The sequence below is a fragment of the Rutidosis leptorrhynchoides genome, chromosome 1 (assembly GCF_046630445.1).
Source record: "Rutidosis leptorrhynchoides isolate AG116_Rl617_1_P2 chromosome 1, CSIRO_AGI_Rlap_v1, whole genome shotgun sequence".
Lineage (NCBI taxonomy): Eukaryota > Viridiplantae > Streptophyta > Magnoliopsida > Asterales > Asteraceae > Rutidosis > Rutidosis leptorrhynchoides.
This window is the reverse complement of record NC_092333.1, coordinates 99,050,343-99,073,809: the sequence shown is the minus strand read 5'-3', so window position 1 is coordinate 99,073,809 and position 23,467 is coordinate 99,050,343. Positions and strand designations below refer to the sequence as shown.

The following is a 23,467-nucleotide window of genomic DNA, read 5'->3' as shown; positions in this document are numbered from 1 at the left end:
ATTATATATCTACACATATAATTATTCCACTCACCTCAAAGTCTTCGTGTGAGATAACCAAACTTGCAACGTCAATGTAACGTACCTATTACATTTTAGCACATAATCAATTCACAACTCAAGTCGGTCAAGTAACTCACTCAACAATCTAGAGTCTTTTGACCCGAAGTGCAATCCCGACCCATTTTGCACCTTTAACCCTAATAATGGTTAACTTCACCAAAAAACCCTAACTTTAGCCAATTAAGGTATTAACACACTTTTAACCACAAAGTTAACTCGTTTTCATACATGCAAGACAACCTAGGTCATCAAAAACCCATTTGACCCATTTCTAGGTCAACACACCCATTTGGGTCACCCACAACCCAAATCACACCCACTAACAATTAACTATAAGTGTATTAGTATTTACTTAGGTCTTTAAGACCCATTTACACCATTTCCCCTTTCAAAACCCTAAGTTAGTCACCAATTGGGTCTTCATGACCCAAACTTACCCAAAAACCCCAAATTACTCACAAATGGGTTTTATGTGCAATACTAACCCAAACCCTAACCCTTAAACACATTAAACTAAGGTAATCAAGTTTAGGGCTTACCACAACAATCAAAACGTAGCTAAGGAGGAGATGAACAACTTTAACTCCCGAGTTCTAACCCGAAATGAGCTTCTTCTTCCCCGATTTAAGCTTTCTCACACTTAACCACCCCTCTCTCTCTAGAATGAATGGATGATGTTTGGTGGTTGAGAAATGAAGTAATGAGCTCACCAAACTGATCCTAAGGCCTTTAATTCGTCCACCAAGTGAAATTACCAATTTACCCATCTAAAATATTTAAAAACAAAAAGACATGCCTGCCAGCCATCCTGGACGGCGTCCCAAAATGTTGGACGGCGTCCAGGTCTTCGATCTGGGACGGCGTCCCAAATTGTTGGACGGCGTCCAGGTCTTCGATCTAGGACGGCGTCCCAAATTGTTGGACGGCGTCCAGACCCAAAAGAAAACAGGATCTTACATTTCATCTCTGTCATTCTTCTTTTTCATCTACCTCCGGAGGATTTTATTTATTTCTACTATTACCTTGGGGTTATAGTATTGTTAATTCTCCCGTGCCTTTACGTTGCAATACGTATTGATATACACGGTTTGTAATTTATTTGTTGTTGTCGAGCTTTATATTTTCTTTTATATTCAACAGTTCCATACTTCTGTTTCCTCCTCCCGACTTCGAGTTAAGCGAATAATGGTCCGGAATTCGTAGGTATGGATTTTGAAATAAACATAGTTAATGTTCTAAGAAGGAAATAGTAATTGAACGATCTTGATTTGGTAAGTTACCAGAATGTCCGAAAAGATAGAATTATTAAGGAGATATGTTCTTAATATGTTTGGAGATTGGGTAGAATGTAAGAGTTGTGTAACATGGTACATGATGACGTTATGATCTGTGAATCATTATGTTCCATTTAGAAACTCAGCATGAATTACTGTAATATAATCACGTTGATCAAGTGTCATTATATTATACTAATTCATGCTTCAGTTTCCAACACTACTTCAAAACATTCATATTTTAAACTCGAATTTTTCAGAATTTAGAAACTAACACAGTTTCTTTTATGTTGTAACGCAAATATTGTGAAGAGATAAATGATTTTTGATGAGGATAGTTGGGAATATATCTTCAGGAATATCGAAGATATTTATAATGAAAAATATGATGATATCTTAGAATATCTAAGATCAGGGAATGACGCGGAAAATCTGTCTGTGAAGGTTTAGAATAAGGAGTAAGGTTCTTACTAACGATTTCAGCAGACACTGAATCATTTGAATCCTTTGAAGGTAGATTTCGTCATTGTGATTTGTCCACGACCTCCTTTATACTTTGCTCAATCCGTTTTCCAGTACCAAATTTTTCGTTCGAGCTTTTCCAATCTATTATTTGTCAAACTTCTGTCCGTAATTGTTGTCTACTGTCTTTACCACTTTATCAGTCTTTTCCAAAACTTAATAGCACTAATTCGTAGACTGGAGCATTTTTCAAAAACTTCACATTTGAAATATGTAATTCTTGGGGATAGACGTTGTATATATATATATATAACTGCCGAAATAGAAATGCTGCGAGATTTCAAAATACCAATTGTTGATTCCGCCAAAGGGGTAACGAGTTGCTGGTACATCTGCTGATAATGTCGTGGAATATAAAAGGTTCCCTGGTAACAAAAGGGTAATCGTATGTATTACAGGTTATAATAAGGCTACTTCGAATGGAAAGTCGAGGTTGACTTGCTGAAACTGTGACAAAATTTGCTATTTTGAAAAGGAATGGCAAAGTTATTTTTGCTAATAAATGCTAAAAGATTTAAAGCGGATACGTGTTAAATTATGTCCTTGGTTTCGAGAGCTTTTCAGGTGCAAGACTGCGGGTAATGTGTAGTTGGATCATCATCTCGATTGTCCATTATTTGAAGTGTCTTCAGGAATTTCGAAGGGTTTGATCATAGATTGTAATTGTTAATATACATATGATGTTTTAGGACTTTGAATGATACAAATATTTTTCTGGGTTCCAAGAATCGAATGATGTTCTAGCATAATTTTGAAGTCAAAGTATAGTTTTGAAAGATGTAAGAGTCCTAAGAGTGATGTCTTCTGTTAAGTCTTGACTTGGATTTTGTTTTGTCGTAATCAAATTTGGATGAGAATGGTTGTTTTGATTTCTATGAAAGAATGTATATTATTTTGAAGGTAGTGAGTATAGTTGATGATTGTTAAATCAGAGTCGAAGAATATAATCATATTAATTGTGAATTTATATATCTCTCGGGTATTACCTACCCGTTAAAAAAAAATTTCACAAGTAATGTTTTGTACCAGAGAATTTTATTACAATCTTTATGAAAATATATGTACATATATATCTTCTTCAGATGTAATCATGAATTTAATAAGTCAATATAATATTAGACTCATTTGATTTTCGGTTTGAGCTAGGATAAGTAATCTCTAAAACGATTAGGAACCACATATTCTTCACAAAATATTAATGAAGTTATGGATCAATACTTTATTATTTATTCTTATATATATTTCCTTAGTGAATCATGCTGATACTCATTGAACTCTTGCTAACTTCGCAAGATATGAATGTTGTTTCCCAGTAAGCTTCGAGTACATTGAAGATGAAAGTGTAAAATCAAACATATTATTGAATAATACACTTGGTTTATTATAAAACGAAATTCATTGAATTGAAACAGGGATTGTAGTTAACGATGATTAAGTTGCTGACGAAGGACGTACATCATTGCATATTTGTAGTATGAATTTAAACGAGTAGTATCTACCCTTTTTCAATTCATACTTAATAGCTTAGTACGAAAAGATTTATTTTGGTTTCCGAATTCATATATATAAAATATTTATATAAATTCTTCAGAAGAATGAGTTAATACTTCATAACTCGTTGATGCAATATACGCGTTATTGATGATGTCCACGGTGATTCTTGAACTGGTGGAGCTTGTGATGTTAAAGTTGCTGACGATTCTAACGATGTTGATAGCACTGACTGTGTTGGTGAGGCTAAGGGTACTGCTGATGCTGTTGGTAAAACAAGTCTAGCTTGTACCTTACGCATCATTCTTGTCGGGGTTTCTACTCTTCCTTTTATCATTTCTGTCCACTCATCTGATTTATGGTTATGGCAGAAATAGGTAATCTCTATGTCTTTAGAGATTACATAATTACCATAGAATGTTTCTCCGATGAAGTTATGAATCAATACTTCATCGTTTGTTGTTGTTGGTACTTCTTGGTATCTATGGTGTGTGTGACGTTGATATCCGAGGTACGGATGGTGATATTGAGGCGTGTGATGCGGATGTGATTGTTGGTGGTGGTAATGATCCTGTTGATGTTGATGATGGTGATAACGTTGATGCTGGTGATGCTGCTGGTGCTTAGGGTATTGAGGCTTGCGATGTTGATGTTATTGACGGTACTGGTTATGCTGCTGATGCTGCTGATGGTGTTTGTAACCTTTGTACCGTATTCTCCAAAGCCACTACCCGGGTGCGAAGCTCTTTGACTTCTTCTATTACACCGGGGTGATTGTCGGTTCGGACGAGCGGATAAATAAAATCTAGAATTTGATGTAGTATATAATCGTGACGAGATACTCTGGAAATGAGAGAGAAAATGGTTTCTTGAACAGGTTCACCGGTAAGTGCTTCAGGTTCATCGTCAAGAGGGCAATTTGGTGGATGGAAGGGATCACCTTCTTCTTGTCTCCAATGATTGAGGAGGCTACGAACCCATCCCCAATCCATCCAAAATAGATGATGACTGATTGGTTGATCCATTCCGGTCACACTGCTTTCGAAGCTTGAGTGGTATTCCATATCGGAATCCGAGGGACTTCAACTAGTGATGAGTTCCATATCGTATGATTGAATAAAGGATTTTTCGATATGAAATGATTTTCCGGCTATCGGGTGGTATTCTAATTATATAGAATATCCACATATATAGAACAAAAGATCTCATAGATTACGGAGGGATTTACGGAATATGTCAGACAAAGTTTACAGTAACAGATACGCGTAGATATGAATTAGCAAATACTCTAAGATATGAATTTTGTCTATACCCCATTCATGCAATGAATGCAGTAAGACGCGTTTAGACTTAAGATGATAAGCAGGTAATTTCCTACAAATGATAAGTAGATGATTTTCGACACAAAATGATAAGCAAAATTTTGACATGAAGACACGGTCGAAGTCCAGACTCACTAATGCAACCTAACGACTTATCAGTTAGACACACTAATGCAGACCTGGTTCGCTAAGACCACCGCTCTGATACCACATGAAACGACCCGACCCAATCTATAGGGACGAATACAATAACATATGATTACATCGCGAGGCATTTGACCTCTATATGATACGTTTTATAAACATTGCATTCTTTTGAAAAGATATACCATAAATGAATATTTAAAATTCAATGTTTTCGACATCTGATGATTTCTACATATAGACAATCACCGTAAATAACAGTTTACAAGAATACTTCCGTTGACAATGCAGTCAAAATAAATACACGGTGATGATTTTGTGAATGCAATGCTTCCTCGAATACAACATGTATGACTCCATGCACATGGTTTCTCTAACATATATTCAAACAGCGGAAGACTTCTAGGAACCTGAGAATAAACATGCTTTAAACGTCAACATAAAGTTGGTGAGATATAGGTTTAATGCTAGCAGCGTTATAAATATAGACCACAAGATTTCATATACATAAACGTTTTAATAAAAATATTCTAAGTGGTTGAGCACTCAGTAACCGTACTTAATATTTAATCAAAGTCGCATATTCCCTTTATTATGAAATCTTACTACACCGTACCAAGTGTAGTCACCGAAACGAAGTACTGTGCAACCATTGAATACTGGTCATCCAGTCCGGTTGGGGTTGTCAGGCCCGATAGATCTATCAACAGGATTCGCGTTACAATACCGCATGTAAATAGTAGTTACCAAGTTACAGGGAGATATGCCAGTGGTACAACTCAACGTAGAATATATATTTTTAATCACTTGTGTCCATAACGTAAATCATAAAATGCATGTATTCTCATCCCGAAATATTTAGAGTTTAAAAGTGGGAGTATATACTCACTTTTGCCTTGAAGGTATTTAACACGACTTGGTCTCCGATAGATATCACGAACCTAACCATGTATATAATATATCAACATATTTTTTTTCCAAGTAATCGTTACATATATATATACTTATAATACTTTTAATATTTATTAGTCCGTAGTTAGCAGTCCGATGTTAGTGGTCCACAATTAGTTGCTCAATAAAATAAATAAAGACCCCATCGTATTCGTATTAATCAGAATTAATCTCGACCCATGGTACCATGTTGTTAAATGACGTGTTGCGTACATAAAGTACCGTGTTGTCAAATGACGTGTTGCGTACAATCATGAGGTCATATGATTAATCTTCTCATGTTGTTTACGGGTGGTCCTGAAATATATAAAATCAAATCATAAGTAAATATATATAAAATATCATATTAATTAGCAAAGATATGATTAATTTACTTTTTCTCCAAATATTTTCGTAGCTAAACTAGCTTCGGATACCCAATCTTGTTTTAGTCGTAGTTTCTTCATTACAACTCCGTTTTTGTTGGTTCAACTTGCCACTTCCTTGGATCGAGTCAAATTTTAAGAATATGAACTGAAAATACCTTAGTTTGTATTCGAAATCATAGGTTATAGGTCAAACTTTGGTAAAACTTATGAAAGTGATCATTTTCCATCATAAAAACAACATTTAATGATCATTTTTCTAAAAATAATTACACTTTGAGTTAAACCATGAAATTTTTATGTGTTAACATATTCATAAGAAATATCATTTTTCCAGAACATGAACTTCCAATTTAAAGTTCAAGATGGTTTTTAATTATCCAACCCAAAACAGCCCCCGATTGCACTCCGACGACGTAGATTCAGTTTTTAAGGTGTTCTTTGTAAAACCAAGTTATATCTTGTTAAGTTAGCATATCATTATGATATATTATAGGTCTTGAAGTGTTTTAAAAGTTAAGTTAGAAGGATCTATTTAGTTTGCAAACAAGTTTGAAATCATTCAAACTATGTTCTTGTTGTTAAAATTTTACAACATAAAATAAGATAGCTATATAATTATGAATTGAACAAGATTATGAACAAGGATACTACCTCAAGTTACTTGGACAAAGTTACTGTAAGAGATAAGAAAAAATCTTGGAATCAAAGAGTGGTGGAGTTAGATCAAAAGGTTGGAAGTATACTTCTTCAAATGGGTGGTTATTTTGATATGTTCTTGAAAGAGTTTTCTTATGGTGTTTTATGCTTGTAATTGAAGCTAAATGATGGGAAAAATGCTTGGAGATGATCAAGTATGAAGTTAGGAGTATTTTGACAGAGAAATGAGGGTGTAGGTATGAGAAAATGGAGTGAAGAAATGGTGTTCATTCATAAAAACGTTTTTAGTTTATAAAGAAAGAAAAGGATTCCTAATTTTGTTTTCTTACTAATAATTCATGCTACTTGACAAATCCTAGTTACCTCATATCTAGGGCAGTAATAATGTTGATTAGGATGTTGATTTTATGTGTATATACCAATAGTAAATACATATAGAAGTTGGGTATGATACGGGTACATATACCCTAGATATACGTATAGAAATCTTGAGGAAACGGAATGAGAATTCAAATATAGCTATCTTTTGTGAACATACTTATATTGTTTTATGTATTTAAGTCCTTAAAAAGTGATTAAATACATTATATATACGATACATGTATAAGCATTATAGGTTATAAGTATATATATATCAAAGAATGTTACGTATAGTTATCGTTTTGAAAACTTAAGTTAGTAGTTTCAAAATATACTTATAACTCATTGTCATTAGTACACAATGAGATGTTAAACCATCCTTAGATCATGTTAAATATATATAAATACATATATATATACAAACGTATAATTATCGTATGTTATATAGTTCGTGATATCATCGGTCAAATTGGACTGTCAAACGTTGTGTAAAACTCTTTTCAAAAACACAAGTCTCAACAATTTGGATTGCTTATCATGTTGGTAAGGTTTAATTTATGTAAATATTAATCTCATAAGTATAAAATGATTGGAAAAATCCGGGTGGTTACACGGATTAAGACGAGGCCTAAACAGAAAATCATCTACTCGAATCGAACTAACTGAAAATCAACTTTTCAGTAGCCCAGGTGGACTGATCAGAAACGAAAAACAGTAGGTAAGTGCTCCGGTGGGGTTCTTGGTGCTTGATGCTCATCACGGTTCTCATCCTTGATGCTTGTAGCTTCAAGTGTACAACTCGTTGATGGTTTAGCATCACTTTTGACCAAGATCCACCATCAATACACAATATGTTAAGACCAAGTAAGAACACAACTCATTCATGAGTCTTAGATGGATGATGAACCAAGGTTACATCATATCCTTAGTCTTAACATAATTTCAATTCACAATAACAACTAAAGCTACAAACTTTATATCAATCTAACAAGTATGAACACAATCTAAGTCAAATGAGGTGATGGAACCCTAAGCTAGAGAGCTTGGATCCTATTCACACAAGTTACAAGGTTGCAAAGCTAGAAAGCTTAAACCTTTAAGTGTTCTTGAAGATCTTGAAGCATAAAGCTTGGATCTTTAAGATATATGAAGATAACAAACACAAGTTTGAATCTTTTTCACAAAACAACATGATCAAAGCAAAAAGAACTTATATCTAACAAAAAGATATGAAGATTCAAGTTAGAAAGCTTGCATCTTGATTGTTCTTAAAGATCTTGAAGCATAAAGCTTGGATCTTGAAGATGCATAAAGATTACAAACAAAAGTTTGAATCTTTATCATAAAATAGAAAGATTAAAGTATAAAAGAAGTAGATCTACAAAAGATATGAAGATTCAAGCTAAAAAGCTTGAATCTTCCATGTTCTTGAAAGATTCATGCTTGAATCAACAAGATATAAGTAAGATCAAAGCTAAAAGGAACTTTGATCTCCATAAAATGATGATGATCATGAATTTGAAAAGAAAAAGAAGAAGGAAAAGAAGACTTACAAGTAATGCTAGAAAGGAAAGAAAGAAAGAAAGAACAAGTGTGTGAAAAACCAAAATGATCAAGTGTGGAAATGAGGGACTAAAGGCTAGTATTTATAGGCATAATTTCACTTGGATTGATGACATGGCAAGGCCATTTGGCTGAAATTTTAAGGAGGGGAGGGGGAGACACCATGTTGCTTTTTTGGTTAGTGGTTGTCTAAAGTGTGTTCTTTTGCTAGAATCCCATGTGACAATTAGATAAACCTTATCCATTATGCTAGTATGACTCATTAATTAATTTATTTATTATTTATTTATTATTATGGGTTACTAGTAATAATACTTGGGCTAATTAATTGGGTCACTAGCTAGAGTAGGGTGGGCTTGAGCCCAACAAGGTAAAAAGTCCAATAAAGCTAACTATTGGGCTTTAGCAATTAAATAAATAAAATTAAGCATCCAAAGGCCCAAGTAATTATTATTATAAAATAATAATTAATATTTCGCAGTCCAAAAGTTCTGGTTCCGACAAAAGTCAAACGTGCGCGCAGTCCGCGGTTTATTCGTAACGGCAAGTAACACTAACGGTTATAAAGCATCCAATGGACAAGTTAAGCATTCCACATACACTAAGGCACATTTTAAGGTATATACGTATATAAAACATGTATATCAAGTTTCCGAAGCATAAAGCAACGCAGTACGCACAAATACGCAGTTTCGCAAAAAATACAAGGTATAAAAGCAAGTCGAAAAAGTCGGGTCGTTACAATTTTGATTCTTGATTGATTAAAAACCCAAACACCACCGACGCCAATCACCACTCGTTGCCACCATGAGCCTCCATCACCAATCACCAATACCACAATTACAACCTTGTTTCATGAGCAACAACCATCCATAACCACCCTCGTCTTCAAACCCACCCCATTGAACGACCATCGCTCTATAACCCATCACCACCTCTTCGTTAACTGATTACACAAATCAACCACCAAAATAGTCCCTTTGTACATTATTGTAACTGCAGTTTGAAGAGAACGACAACCACAATACCATCAAACTCCACCTCCATCGAACCACATGCAAACCTATGTTCAACCACACCCATGAACATCACAACACTTTAGATCATAAAACTGCAGCTATGTTTATGTTTGTTTGAATCACAAACCATCACCTTGTTTATTATTGCTACTAGCTCGGGTTCTACTACAACCAAACACCATTTTTTTTAACTCGAGTGTACTTGTTACGATTCAACTAAAACCCAAAACAACTACCACTAGCTTTTTCTCTCTCCTACAACACACAATACCTTCATAATAACTGCTGTAGCTGCTGCATATGAATCAGTTTCTGTTCGAAGCAAAACCAAAGTAACCATCTCTCTCTTTTCCTGTTGTGCACGTTGCAGCTACAAAAGCATTTCCATGTATATTTATGCAATTCTGTCGAATTAATGGGGTCTCTTTAAAACCCAAATTAATCATCATCACATTAATATATTAGGAGTAATGATCTGTGTGGGGTCTTCAACTTTTGGAGCTGTTACTCCTCTTTATCTTTGGCCGAAATTAACAAACAAAGGATCCCACTTGATCATTTAAATAAGCTACTATGTTTGTTGTGGGTTAAGGGTATCAAACCCACATGTTCACATACGATTATAAATGTTAATGATGTTGATAGCGTGTGTTGATAAAAATGATATGTTACGTGTACGATGGTGATGAGGTCTACTGTTCCTGTCGAAGAGGAAGAATGAAATATACGGGGTTATACCCTAAAAACTGAATCCCACGATCTAATTTAGTTAAATGAAACATCACAGATATATGGATTAGACTAAACCTTTTTCTTGGGCTATCTAGTTGGACTTTGATTAATGGGCTTCGTTTCAAACTTGCATATCGTTAAACTGGACTTCAGAAAAGAATCCAACCGTTAAATGGGTTTCTGTTATGCTTAAAATCTGTTATGATAAAATGGCGATTACTATGATGATGATTTAAGATGAATATAGATGATGAAGCTATGATGTTCGTTGATGATGATTATGATATACATGATACATAATGAATCGTGATTTTATGTGGTTATGATGATAACAAAGAATTAAGATGATGGTAGATTGCTAATAACAAATAATTAAGATTAAAATCGTGATAATAATATAGATATTAGATGATGATGATGAAGAGATTAAAGGGGTTTTGTTATAAAGAAGAAAGAACAAACAGATATATAGGAGATATGTTTTAATTCGATATTTAAAACACAAAAGAAGCAGCAGAGCAATGGTCTAGGCATGTGTCAGTTGAACGAGAGGTCTCGGGTTCGAGCCTGAGTTGTGGCAATTTTTTTATATAAGAAGGAGAAGAAGACAGACATTTGTATTAGGATAAACAATTAAATCAGAAATGAGGTGACAAAGGAATGGTTAAAGGCGTTATCAGGGTTAGGGAGACGTCGCGGGTTCAAACTCGGACTTGGGTATTTTTTAGGGATACTCCTTTGAGGTAGAATTACTAGTACCATTATTATTATTTTTATTATTATTATTATTATTATTATTATTATTATTATTATTATTATTATTATTATTATTATTATTATTATTATTATTATTATTGATATCATGATTTTCATAGTTTACATTATTATCACTTATATAAGTATTATTATTATTATTATAGTTATTATTATTATTGATATTATTATTATTAATATTAACATAGTTTTAAGATTATTATTATTATTATTATTAACATTAGTATTAGTATTATCATTAAGAATTAATATAAGGATTATCATCATTATTATTAACTTATAACATTTTATTTATTTTTACTAGTATTATCATTATTATTAGTATTATAAGTGTTTTCATTTTTATTAACATTATTATTATCATGGTTATTATTACTATAGTTATTATTATTACTAAAAATATTTACTATTATTATTATTAGAAGATAATACCATTTTTTTATTTAATATTATTAATTTATCAAATAACTATTAAAACTATACTCAATACATATAACTTAACAATATTAATATTTTTATATATAAAATGAATATATTAATTTATTAAGGAAACCTATAAATTTTTAATATAAAATTCATATCACTAATTATATATAAATTTGTCCGATTACAATTATACGTGTTAATATATATACTTGATATAGGTTCGTGAATCCGAGGTCAACCCTGCATTGTTCAGTTCCGTCGTATGCATATTTTTACTACAAAATATCGTACCGTGAGTTTCATTTGCTCCCTTTTTAAATGCTTTTGCAATATATATTTTTGGGACTGAGAATACATGCGCTGCTTTTATAAATGCTTTACGTAATAGACACAAATAATCAAAACTACATTATATGGTTTGATTATCTAAATCGAATATCGCCCTTCAAGTCTGGTAACCTAAGAATTTAGGGAAATGGCCCCTAGTTGACGCGAATCCTAAAGATAGATCTGTGGACCTTGACAAGTTCCATTCGGGGTACGAATGCTTTAGTACTTCGAGATTATTATTATACAGACGAGATGTCTGTGGGGATATTCTATGCATTAAAGTTAACGTCAGTTACCAGGTGTTCAATCCATATGAATGATTTTTATCTCTATGCAGTTTGCGAAATGCCTGATAGGAGATGTATATTTATGAGAAATGGAAATGAAAATCTTGTGGTCTATTAAAATTATGGAAATGATTGATTACGATAAACCTATGAACTCACCAACCTTTTGGTTGACACTTTAAAGCATGTTTATTCTCAGGTATTAAAGAAATCTTTCGCTGTGCATTTGCTCATTTTAAAGATATTATTTGGACTCATTCATGGCATATTTCAAAAGACGTTGCATTCGAGTTGTTGAGTTTAACCAGATTATTATAAGTCATTGACAGTTTGAATATATTATGAAATGGTATGCATGCCTGTCAACTTTTGATGTAAAGAAAGTTTGTCTTTCAAAAACGAATGCAATGTTTGTAAAATGTATCATATAGAGGTCAAATACCTCGCGATGTAATCAACTGTTGTGAATCGTTTATAATGTATATGAACGGGTCCTTTCATAACCGTTTGATTTTTTGTCATTTTTAATCAATTTTTTCACACCTACATAAACACGTAACCATTTCATATTTTTCACACACATTCGCTCTCACTAAAATATATTTTTATATACACTCTTACTAAAAACACACCAACCATTCATGGCTAATTGCGTTGTTACTTTCTACGTTCATTGATAATGCTAAAAACGAACATATATTTCATAGCATTATCCCTCAAGAAAGACAAGCTTTTAGTTGCAATTGTTCTATTTACAAGTGATATTCGTTTAAATAATAAAAGGTGAAGACAAAAGACAGATTCGACGAATTAAAGACGCAAACGACCAAAAAGCTCAAAAGAACAAAATACAATCAAAGAGGTTCCAATTATTGATAAGAAACGTCTCGAAATTACAAGAGTACAAGATTCAAAACGCAAAGTACAAGATATTAAATTGTACGCAAGGACGTTCGAAAATCCGGAACCGGGACCAGAGTCAACTCTCAACGCTCGACGCAACGGACTAAAAATTACAAGTCAACTATGCACATGAATATAATATAATATATAATTAATTCTTAAAATTAATATATATATTATATTATATTATAAAACCGTCGGCAGAAGAAAACAACCAAATGTGAGCCTCCCCAGCTGGCCATGCGATCGCATGGCCTTGAAGAGCAAAGCTCATGCGATCGCATGAGCTCCTTTTTCAGTTCACAGGCCTATAAATTCGCAGTTTGGTGAACGTAATATCATCAATCTATCTCTCTCTCAATATATACGTAATATATATATATTTATATTTTAATTTTAATTTTAATTCATAATAATAAGGGTATGTTAGCAAATGTTGTAAGGGTGTAAGTCGAAATTTTGTCCGTGTAACGCTACGCTATTTTTAATCATTGTAAGTTATGTTCAACCTTTTTACATTAATGTCTCGTAGGTAAGTTATTATTATGCTTATTAATCCGAAGTAATCATGATGTTGGGCTAAAAATATTAAAATTGGGTAATTGGGCTTTGTACCATAATTGGGGTTTGGACAAAAGAATGACACTTGTGAAAATTAGACTATGGGCTATTAATGAGCTTTATATTTGTTTAACTAAATGATAATTTGTTAATTTTAATATAAAGATTTACAATTGGACGTCCCTATAAATAACCATATACACTCGATCGGACACGATGGACGGGGTATTTATATGTACGAATAATCGTTCATTTAACCGGACACGGGAATGGATTAATAGTCACTAGAGTTATTAAAACAGGGGTGAAATTATGTACAAGGACACTTGGTATAATTGTTAACAAAGTATTAAAACCTTGGGTTACACGCAGTCGATAACCTGGTGTAATAATTAAAATCTTGTTACAGTTTAAGTCCCCAATTAGTTGGAATATTTAACTTCGGGTATAAGGATAATTTGACGAGGATACTCGCACTTTATATTTATGACTGATGGACTGTTATGGACAAAAACCAGACGGACATATTAAATAATCCAGGATAAAGGACAATTAACCCATGAGCATAAAACTAAAATCAACACGTCAAACATCATGATTACGGAAGTTTAAATAAGCATAATTATTTTATTTCATATTTAATTTCCTTTATTTTATATTTAATTGCACTTCTAATTATCGCACTTTTATTTATTGTTATTGTATTTAATTGCACTTTTAATTATCGTACTTTTTAATTATCGCAATTTTATTTTATCGCACTTTTATTTATCGCAATTTCATTATTGTTATTTACTTTACGCTTTAAATTAAGTTATATTTATTTTTATTATTTTACATCAGGTTTTAACTGCGACTAAAGTTTTTAAAATCGACAAACTGGTCATTAAACGGTAAAAACTCCCCTTTATAATAATAATATTACTTATATATATATTTGTATTTTTATAAAATAAAACTAATATAACGTTAAGCTTTGTTTAAAGATTTTTTTCCCTTGTGGAACGAACCGGACTTACTAAAAACTACACTACTGTACGATTAGGTACTCTGCCTATAAGTGTTGTAGCAAGGTTTAAGTATATCCATTCAATAAATAAATAAATATCTTGTGTAAAATTGTATCGTATTTAATAGTATTTCCTAGTAAAATTTAAGCTATTTTATATACACCTCGCATAACATCAAGTATTTTTGGCGCCGCTGCCGGGGAAAATCTAGCTTAAAAGCTGGAAGCGCAACGCTAATATATAAAAAAAAAGATTTTTATTTTTAGTTTACTTTTAAAAAAAATACGCTTTTGTAAAAATACGTTTTAAATATTCGAAAATATAAAAAGAAAAACAAAAATATAAATATTTTTAAGAGTTTATAAGTTATATAAAAATTTTCTTTATCTTTATTTTTAAAAAAAATAAGTTTTATTTAATTTATATAAATATATTACATAATTTTTTTTATTAAAACAGCAAAACAGAAAAAAAAAATTTAAAAACTCTCAGCCTGTACTGTAGCAGCCCAGTGTCTGGCCCGAAACCCTAGCCCATGCGATCGCATGGCCGGGTAACTTAGAACTCATGCGATCGCATGAGCTCTGCAGACACGCCAGAATTGACTGAAAACTGCAATCATTACAGTTTTATTATTAATTATATATATAAACCCTAATTAGGTTATTCTTAATTTATTAATTAGTTATTAGTTTTTATTTAATTTGTATTATTTAGTTAAATTAGTTTAATTAAATTATAAATTTAATACTTTTATAAAATAAATAATCTAAAAATAATATTTTTATAAAAATTGTACTTTATACAACTATTAGTATATTTTTATATTTTGTCTCTTTTTATTTATTTTTAGCGTAACTTTTGTATTTTTCGCTCGTATTTAGTTTTAAACTTAGTTTTTGCCATAGTTATTTTTATTTCTAGATTTTTAGGCTTTGCCGTAAAATCCCTTAAGTGCTTTTTCTTTAGACTAAGATTTAGGTGCTTTAGAATTTTGCGACGCCTTTTTAAGTTTTATTACCTTTTTAAGTTATTTCCATTTGGGATATAGTTTTACTTGTAAGCTTTAATATTTTTAGACGCAACTTTTAATTTTTAGTTTTTAGTTCTTTTTTAAGTTTCAACGCGCTACTTTCTTATTTTTATTTTTCGACGCCTTTTACCTATGTATCAATTATCACTCCAATTAGTAATCTCAATTTGCAATTTTAATTTTAAGTTAGTGATAGTAATAAGGTTGGGTTAGTCGAGTGTTTTTAAGTTCTATAAGTCACTCTTTTTCTTTCTTATTTTTCGACGCCTTTTTATTTTTCAATTCTTTTCTTTTTCGACGCACTCTTTTTCTTTCTTATTTCTCGCTATTCTAGTTTTAGGACATAGATTTTTATTCTACTTCTTATCTAAATTTCTTAAAATTACGAAAATTTATTTTAAGTGGTTAAATTGATAGACATCAAAATTTTCTGGTTCGTAGTAATAGTTGGATTTGTACGTGGACCGGGTTATTGGAGCCAAACAGTCCTCAATTATATTGAGACCAAACGAATCCTGCCCCTCTGCTGCATCTTTTGGCTATTCGAAACTTGGACAAAATCAGAAAAGTCTATTAATTGGATAACTTATATAATTTTTCTTTCCTTTTAAAAACTAATAGGATATTCAGTGAATGCACCGAGCAAGACGTTCACCACCTTTTGTACGTTCGCCACCTGTAACCAGATCAAGACATCTAGCAAATATTGTCGCCGTTGATTTTCCTTTAGAATCGTCATCCAGTCGACCAAGTACTCCAGTTCAAATTTCTGATAATCCATTTTTTGAACCCGACCTCACAATTGAGAATCCGGAGAATATTCAGGGACGATTCATAGATCCTGAACCATTAATTTTTCCTCCGGAACCACCAATCATTCAAACAGAGATTGTTGAGGAACGAACCATTGAATCAGAATCCTCTAGTGATTCAGATTCAACAAATTCAATTATGGAAGTAACAGAACCTTTAAGTATGGAAGACCGAATGAGAGCTAAACGCACTGGCCAAGGTTACGCAATTACTCATCCAGACATTAATGCGCCAGATTATGAAATCAAAGGACAAATTCTACACATGGTGACTAATCAATGCCAATTTAGTGGTGCGTCGAAGGAAGATCCAAACGAACATCTTCGTACCTTTAATAGGATCTGCACACTATTTAAAATAAGAGAAGTTGAGGATGAACAGATATATCTCATGTTATTTCCCTGGACTTTAAAGAGAGAAGCCAAAGATTGGTTGGAATCGTTACCTGAAGGGGCGATTGATACATGGGACGTTTTAGTTGAAAAATTTCTTAAACAATTCTTTCCGGCATCTAAAGCCGTAAGACTTAAAGGAGAAATTGTTACGTTCACACAGAAACCGAATGAAACTCTATATGAGGCGTGGACCAGATTTGGAAAGTTATTAAGAGGATGTCCGCAACATGGTTTAGACACCTGTCAAATAGTACAAATATTCTACCAAGGATGCGACATCACTACAAGGAAAGATATCGATATAGCAGCTGGTGGTTCTATTATGAAGAAAACCGAAACTGATGCTTACAAAATTATTGATAACACTGCTTCCCACTCACATGAGTGGCACCAAGAAAAAGATATCGTTAGATCATCTAAAGCAGCTAGAGCCGATTCTAGCCATGACTTAGATTCCATTTCTGCAAAGATAGATGCTGTCGAGAGACAAATGGAAAAGATGACTAAGGATATTCACTCAATACGAATTAGTTGTGAGCAGTGTGGAGGACCACATTTGACAAAAGATTGTCTCAGTATTGAACTAACAATGGAACAAAGAGAGAATATTTCATACATAAACCAAAGGCCTGGAAATAATTATCAGAATAATTATCAACCGCCAAGACCGATCTACAATCAAAACCAGAATTATAATCGAAATGTTCCATACAACAACCAACAAGGTCCTAGCAATCAACAAGTATTCAATAATACTTACAACCATCAAAGACCTAATTTTCAAAACAAATCACCACAACCCGATGATAAAAAGCCGAATTTAGAAGATATGATGACAAAGCTAGTTGAAACTCAAAAGCAGTTTTTCACATCTCAGAAACAAACTAATGAACAAAATGCTCAAGCATTTAGAAATCAACAAGCTTCTATTCAAAATTTGGAACAAGAAGTAAGTAACCTAGCAAGGTTAATAGGTGAAAGAAAACCGGGAAGTTTACCTAGTGATACAAATGCTAACCCCCGGAATGAAACAGCTAAAGCCATTACCACAAGAAGTGGTACAACACTTAAACCACCTGAAATACCTGTAACTTCTGATGAAACTATTCCTACTCCACAAAAACCACAACCTGATCAAGATAAGGAAAAAGAACCGGTAGTTGAAAAGGTTAATGAAGATAACACAGTTAAGGATAAACCTTATGTTAAACCATACCAACCACCACTTCCTTACCCAAGTAAATTGAAGAAAGAGAGACTTGAAGCCGAACAATCCAAATTCTTGAATATGTTTAAACAGATAAATGTAAATCTTCCTTTCATTGATGTGATTTCAGGAATGCCTAGATATGCTAAATTCTTGAAAGATCTAATCACGAATAGAAAGAAAATGGAAGAACTCTCGGCTGTTACTATGAATGCTAATTGTTCTGCAGTACTGTTGAATAAGATACCAGAAAAATTATTTGATCCAGGAAGTTTCACAATTCCATGTTTTCTGGGTAGTCTTAGTTCAATAGAAGCATTAGCAGACTTAGGTGCTAGTATAAATTTAATGCCGTATTCACTATACACTAAACTAGACCTTGGAGAATTGAAACCAACAAGAATAAGTATACAACTAGCCGATCGATCAATAAAATATCCGAGAGGGATAATGGAGAACATGCTAGTTAAAGTTGGTACTTTAGTATTTCCAGTAGATTTTGTTGTTCTGGACATGGAAGAAGATTCTCAAGTTCCTCTCATATTAGGAAGACCATTCTTAAACATGGCTAAAGCAATGATAGACGTGTTCGGTAAGAAACTGACCCTAAGTATAGAGGACGAGAGTGTTACATTTTCAGTTGATAGAGCAATGCAACAATCGCAATCTGCAGATGATACATGCTATTATATTCAAACTATAGATTCACATGCAGAATTATTAGAAGAATTTCCAGAATTACAAGGAACAGGAGAATGTTCTTTAGGAGAAGGAACTGAACCAATTGATGAAGCTGAAATGTTAGCTACACTAATGGCTAATGGATATGAACCAACAACAGAAGAAATTCAAATGCTAAAAGAAGAAGACAGATATCGATATAAATCATCGATAGAAGAACCTCCGAAATTAGAGTTAAAGCCACTTCCAAACCATTTGGAATACGCTTATTTACATGGTGAATCTGAATTACCTGTAATAATATCGTCTTCTCTTACTGAAAATGAGAAATCACAACTCATTTCTGTGTTGAAAGCTCATAAACCAGCCATTGCATGGAAGATTCATGATATTAAAGGAATAAGTCCTTCGTATTGCACACATAAACTCCTTATGGAAGAAGGTCATAAAACGTATGTGCAACGCCAACGAAGACTAAATCCTAATATGCAAGATGTTGTTAAGAAAGAAATTATTAAACTGCTAGATGCAGGTTTAATTTATCCAATTTCTGATAGTCCATGGGTAAGCCCAGTTCAATGCGTGCCTAAGAAGGGTGGCATGACTGTCATTACAAATGAGAAAAATGAGCTTATTCCTACTATGACTGTAACAGGATGGCGTGTTTGTATTGATTATAGAAAATTAAATGACGCCACCAGAAAAGATCACTTTCCCTTACCTTTTATTGATCAAATGTTGGAAAGATTAGCCGAAAATAGTTACTATTGTTTTCTTGATGGTTTTTCCGGATATTTTCAAATTCCAATAGCACCCGAGGACCAAGAGAAAACCACATTCACGTGCCCTTATGGTACTTTTGCTTACAAACGCATGCCATTTGGACTTTGCAACGCCCCTGCAACCTTTCAAAGGTGCATGATGGCGATTTTTCACGACATGATAGAAGAATGTATGGAAGTTTTCATGAATGCCTTTTCAGTCTTCGGTAAACTTTTGAATCATGTCTAATTAATCTGGAACGAATGCTTATTAGATGCGAACAATCAAATCTAGTTCTTAATTGGGAGAAATGCCATTTCATGGTTAAAGAAGGCATCGTTCTTGGACATAAAATTTCAAAGGAAGGAATTGAAGTGGATAGAGCTAAAGTAGATGTAATTGCTAAACTTCCACATCCCACCAATGTTAGAGGAGTTAGGAGTTTTCTAGGGCATGCCGGTTTTTACCGACGTTTAATAAAAGATTTTTCTAAAATTGCCACTCCTATGAATAAACTCCTAGAAAAAGATGCTCCATTCATCTTTTCAGATGAATGCATCAAATATTTTAATATTCTTAAAGAGAAACTCACTAATTAGCCGATCATGATAACACCAAATTGGAATCTACCGTTTGAACTAATGTGCGAAGCAAGTGATTTTGCAATGGGAGCCGTTTTAGGACAAAGGATTGAAAAACGATTTCAACCTATATATTATGCTAGTAAGATGTTACAAGGAGCACAAACATATTACACAACTACTGAAAAAGAACTCCTTGATATTGTCTTTGCTTTTGACAAATTTCGTTCATATCTCGTTCTAGCAAAAACGGTGGTCTATACCGACCATTCTGCTCTTAGATACCTATTTTTGAAACAAGATGCCAAACTAAGATTAATCCGTTAGATCTTACTCTTACAAGAATTCGATATTGAAATCCAAGATAAAAGAGGAGCAGAAAATCTCGCCGCCGATCATCTTTCTCGTCTTGAAAATCCCGAATTAGAAGTTCTAAATGAATCAGCCATACAAGAAAACTTTCCTGATGAATATCTATTGAAGATAGATTATAATGAAATACCATGGTTTGCAGACTATGCAAACTACTTAGTTTGTGGATTCCTTGAAAAAGGATTATCGTACCAAAAACGAAAGAAATTCTTCAGTGATATAAAACACTATTTTTGGGAAGATCCACATCTGTTTAAAAGTTGTCCCGATGGAATAATACGCCGATGTGTATTCGGAGATGAAGCTAGTAAAATTTTAAACCATTGTCACACAGGACCAACATGGGGGCATTATGGGCCTCAACTAACAGCAAGAAAAGTTTATGATGCTGGATTCTATTGACCTACAATTTACAAAGACGCACACCTTCTTTGCAAATCCTGTGATGCTTGTCAAAAGGCAGGAAAAATAGGTCAACGTGATGAAATGCCACAAAATGTCATTCAAGTATGTGAAGTATTTGACATTTGGGGTATTGACTTTATGGGTCCATTTCCAAAATCTCATAATAATCTATATATTCTCGTAGCCATTGATTATGTATCTAAATGGGCGGAAGCGCAAGCTCTCCCAATTAACGATGCACGAGTTGTAGTCAACTTTTTAAAACGTCTTTTTGCAAGGTTTGGAACACCGAAAGCTTTAATAAGTGATCGGGGAACTCATTTATGTAATAATCAACTTGAGAAAGTTCTTAAAAGATATGGAGTAACTCATAAAATATCCACTGCATATCATCCACAAACAAGTGGACAAGTTGAAAATACCAACCGAGCTTTAAAACGTATTCTAGAAAAAACCGTAGGATCAAATCCGAAGGAATGGTCCATTAAATTGGAGGATGCACTCTGGGCTTTTAGAACGGCCTACAAAACTTCAATTGGAACCACACCTTTCAGACTCGTTTATAGAAAAGCATGTCATCTTCCAGTAGAAATTGAACACAAAGCATTTTGGGCTTTGAAGACATGTAATCTTGATTTACATGAAGCTGGACGTCTACGGTTAAGTCAACTAAACGAATTAGAAGAATTAAGACATGAAGCATACGAAAATTCATTAATCTATAAAGAAAGAACGAAGAAATGGCATGATAAAAGAATCAGAAGTTCAAAAGAATTCAAAGAAGGAGACAGAGTTCTTCTTTTCAATTCACGATTCAAGCTATTTCCTGGAAAATTAAAATCAAGATGGTCTGGACCATTCATAGTCAAAAGAGTTTTCCCATACGGAACAGTAGAATTAATAAATTCAAATGGGATTGAATTTAAGGTTAATGGTCACAGAGTTAAACACTACATAGATAGTCCAATGGAAATCGACAACGAAGTTAATCACAATTTCGATACCACAGCTAACTAAGTGTGGGGAGAATCAAGTCTTTAAAGGATATAATGTATTTCTGTTAGAGTTAGATTGTCTGTTTTCGTGTAGTTCTCGAAAATGGAACCCGAATGGTCTTTCCCTAGCAGACCCTAAAGAACTAGTCTTCTCCCCCCATTCTGAATTTTTATTTTTTTTAGGTTTTTAGGAAATGAAGACTTCCTGTGAACTAAACCATGGTCTAATGCTACACGCTTTGATCACTAAACGTAATAATGACACACTTCTGAGTGAACTAGTATCAGTAATCAGAGAAAGATTGGACGGAGTAAGAAAAGAATCCAGATGCGAAGATAATAAGTTACAATTTGGTAAAGGAAAATCAAAATCCGCAGCGAAAAGAAGAGCACGACACCTTGAAAAATGTCACAAATGCGGAAAATGGTCACATGGAGGTAAATGTTCAAATAATCAAACATATTCAAACACCGAATTTGTTACTTTATGCAGAGACGGACCGTTCATATGTTTAGAAGAAAAAACACTGAATGCTCGAGGTTACGCCTATGTAGCTATGGAAAACCAATTAAACCGACTATCTTATGAGTGGGATAGATCGTATCACTAAGAATACTATCTCACAGGTAAGTCTGTACAGTTTTTATTTTTTTATTTTTTTTAACCTTTTGATAATAAACGCTAATTTGTTCGCTATAAAGTATTAAATTGGTATTCGATGAAATTAGGTTTGGCGACCGAAATTATTGATATCATTCAAAAATTTATTACATCACTGCGAAATTTAACGTTTATTCTTAAGGTATAAATATCTTTAATCAATCAACACAAAATATTTCAAAAATTCGTCATGAGTTAAATTAGGTCATGGAACCGAAATTACTTTACCGAAAAGAGGGGGCGCATATTTTTGATAATATTTGATTGATTAAAGTGGGATAAAAGCCAAAAAGATTTTTAATTTTATTTTTACCATGTTTTTACAATTAATATATAATTATTAATTTAATATTGTAAACTTATTTAAAATTGTAAATATTTGAAAAAATTAATCTTTTTAATATAATTTTGTATGTATAAAAACAAAAATATAATTAAGTTTGGTGTGAATTTATAATATGAATTTTTATTTAAGTTTGGTGTGAATTTTTAATTTTATGCATTTTTAAATTTAAGTTGTGTGAATTTAAAAACAAAAATTTACTTTATTTTGCTAAGTTAAAAATATGATTTTTAAAATTCGTCGTGAGTTGAAGACAAGGTCGTTGAACCGAAATTGCTTTACCCGAGGGAGGGACGAGAACTTTTATTATCATTATTTTTAATATTATTGAACTAAAGTATGCCAAAAACATTAAAAAACCCAAAAATCTTTACTTTTAAAACCGCGCTATGATTTGACAAATTTTAAAAATTTTAGAAATCTAGGGTTTGTGTTCTTGAGCAATTTGGGGCTTTTTGATAT

At 32.8% G+C, this 23,467-nt stretch overlaps 1 non-coding gene across 1 annotated transcript; it reads right to left on the bottom strand.

The window, feature by feature from the left end:
* Positions 1–17,125: 17,125 nt before the first annotated feature.
* LOC139887293 (small nucleolar RNA R71) lies at positions 17,126–17,232 on the bottom strand. The gene has a single exon (XR_011773130.1). It is a non-coding gene; the product is annotated as a small nucleolar RNA R71 (small nucleolar RNA).
* Positions 17,233–23,467: the final 6,235 nt, after the last annotated feature.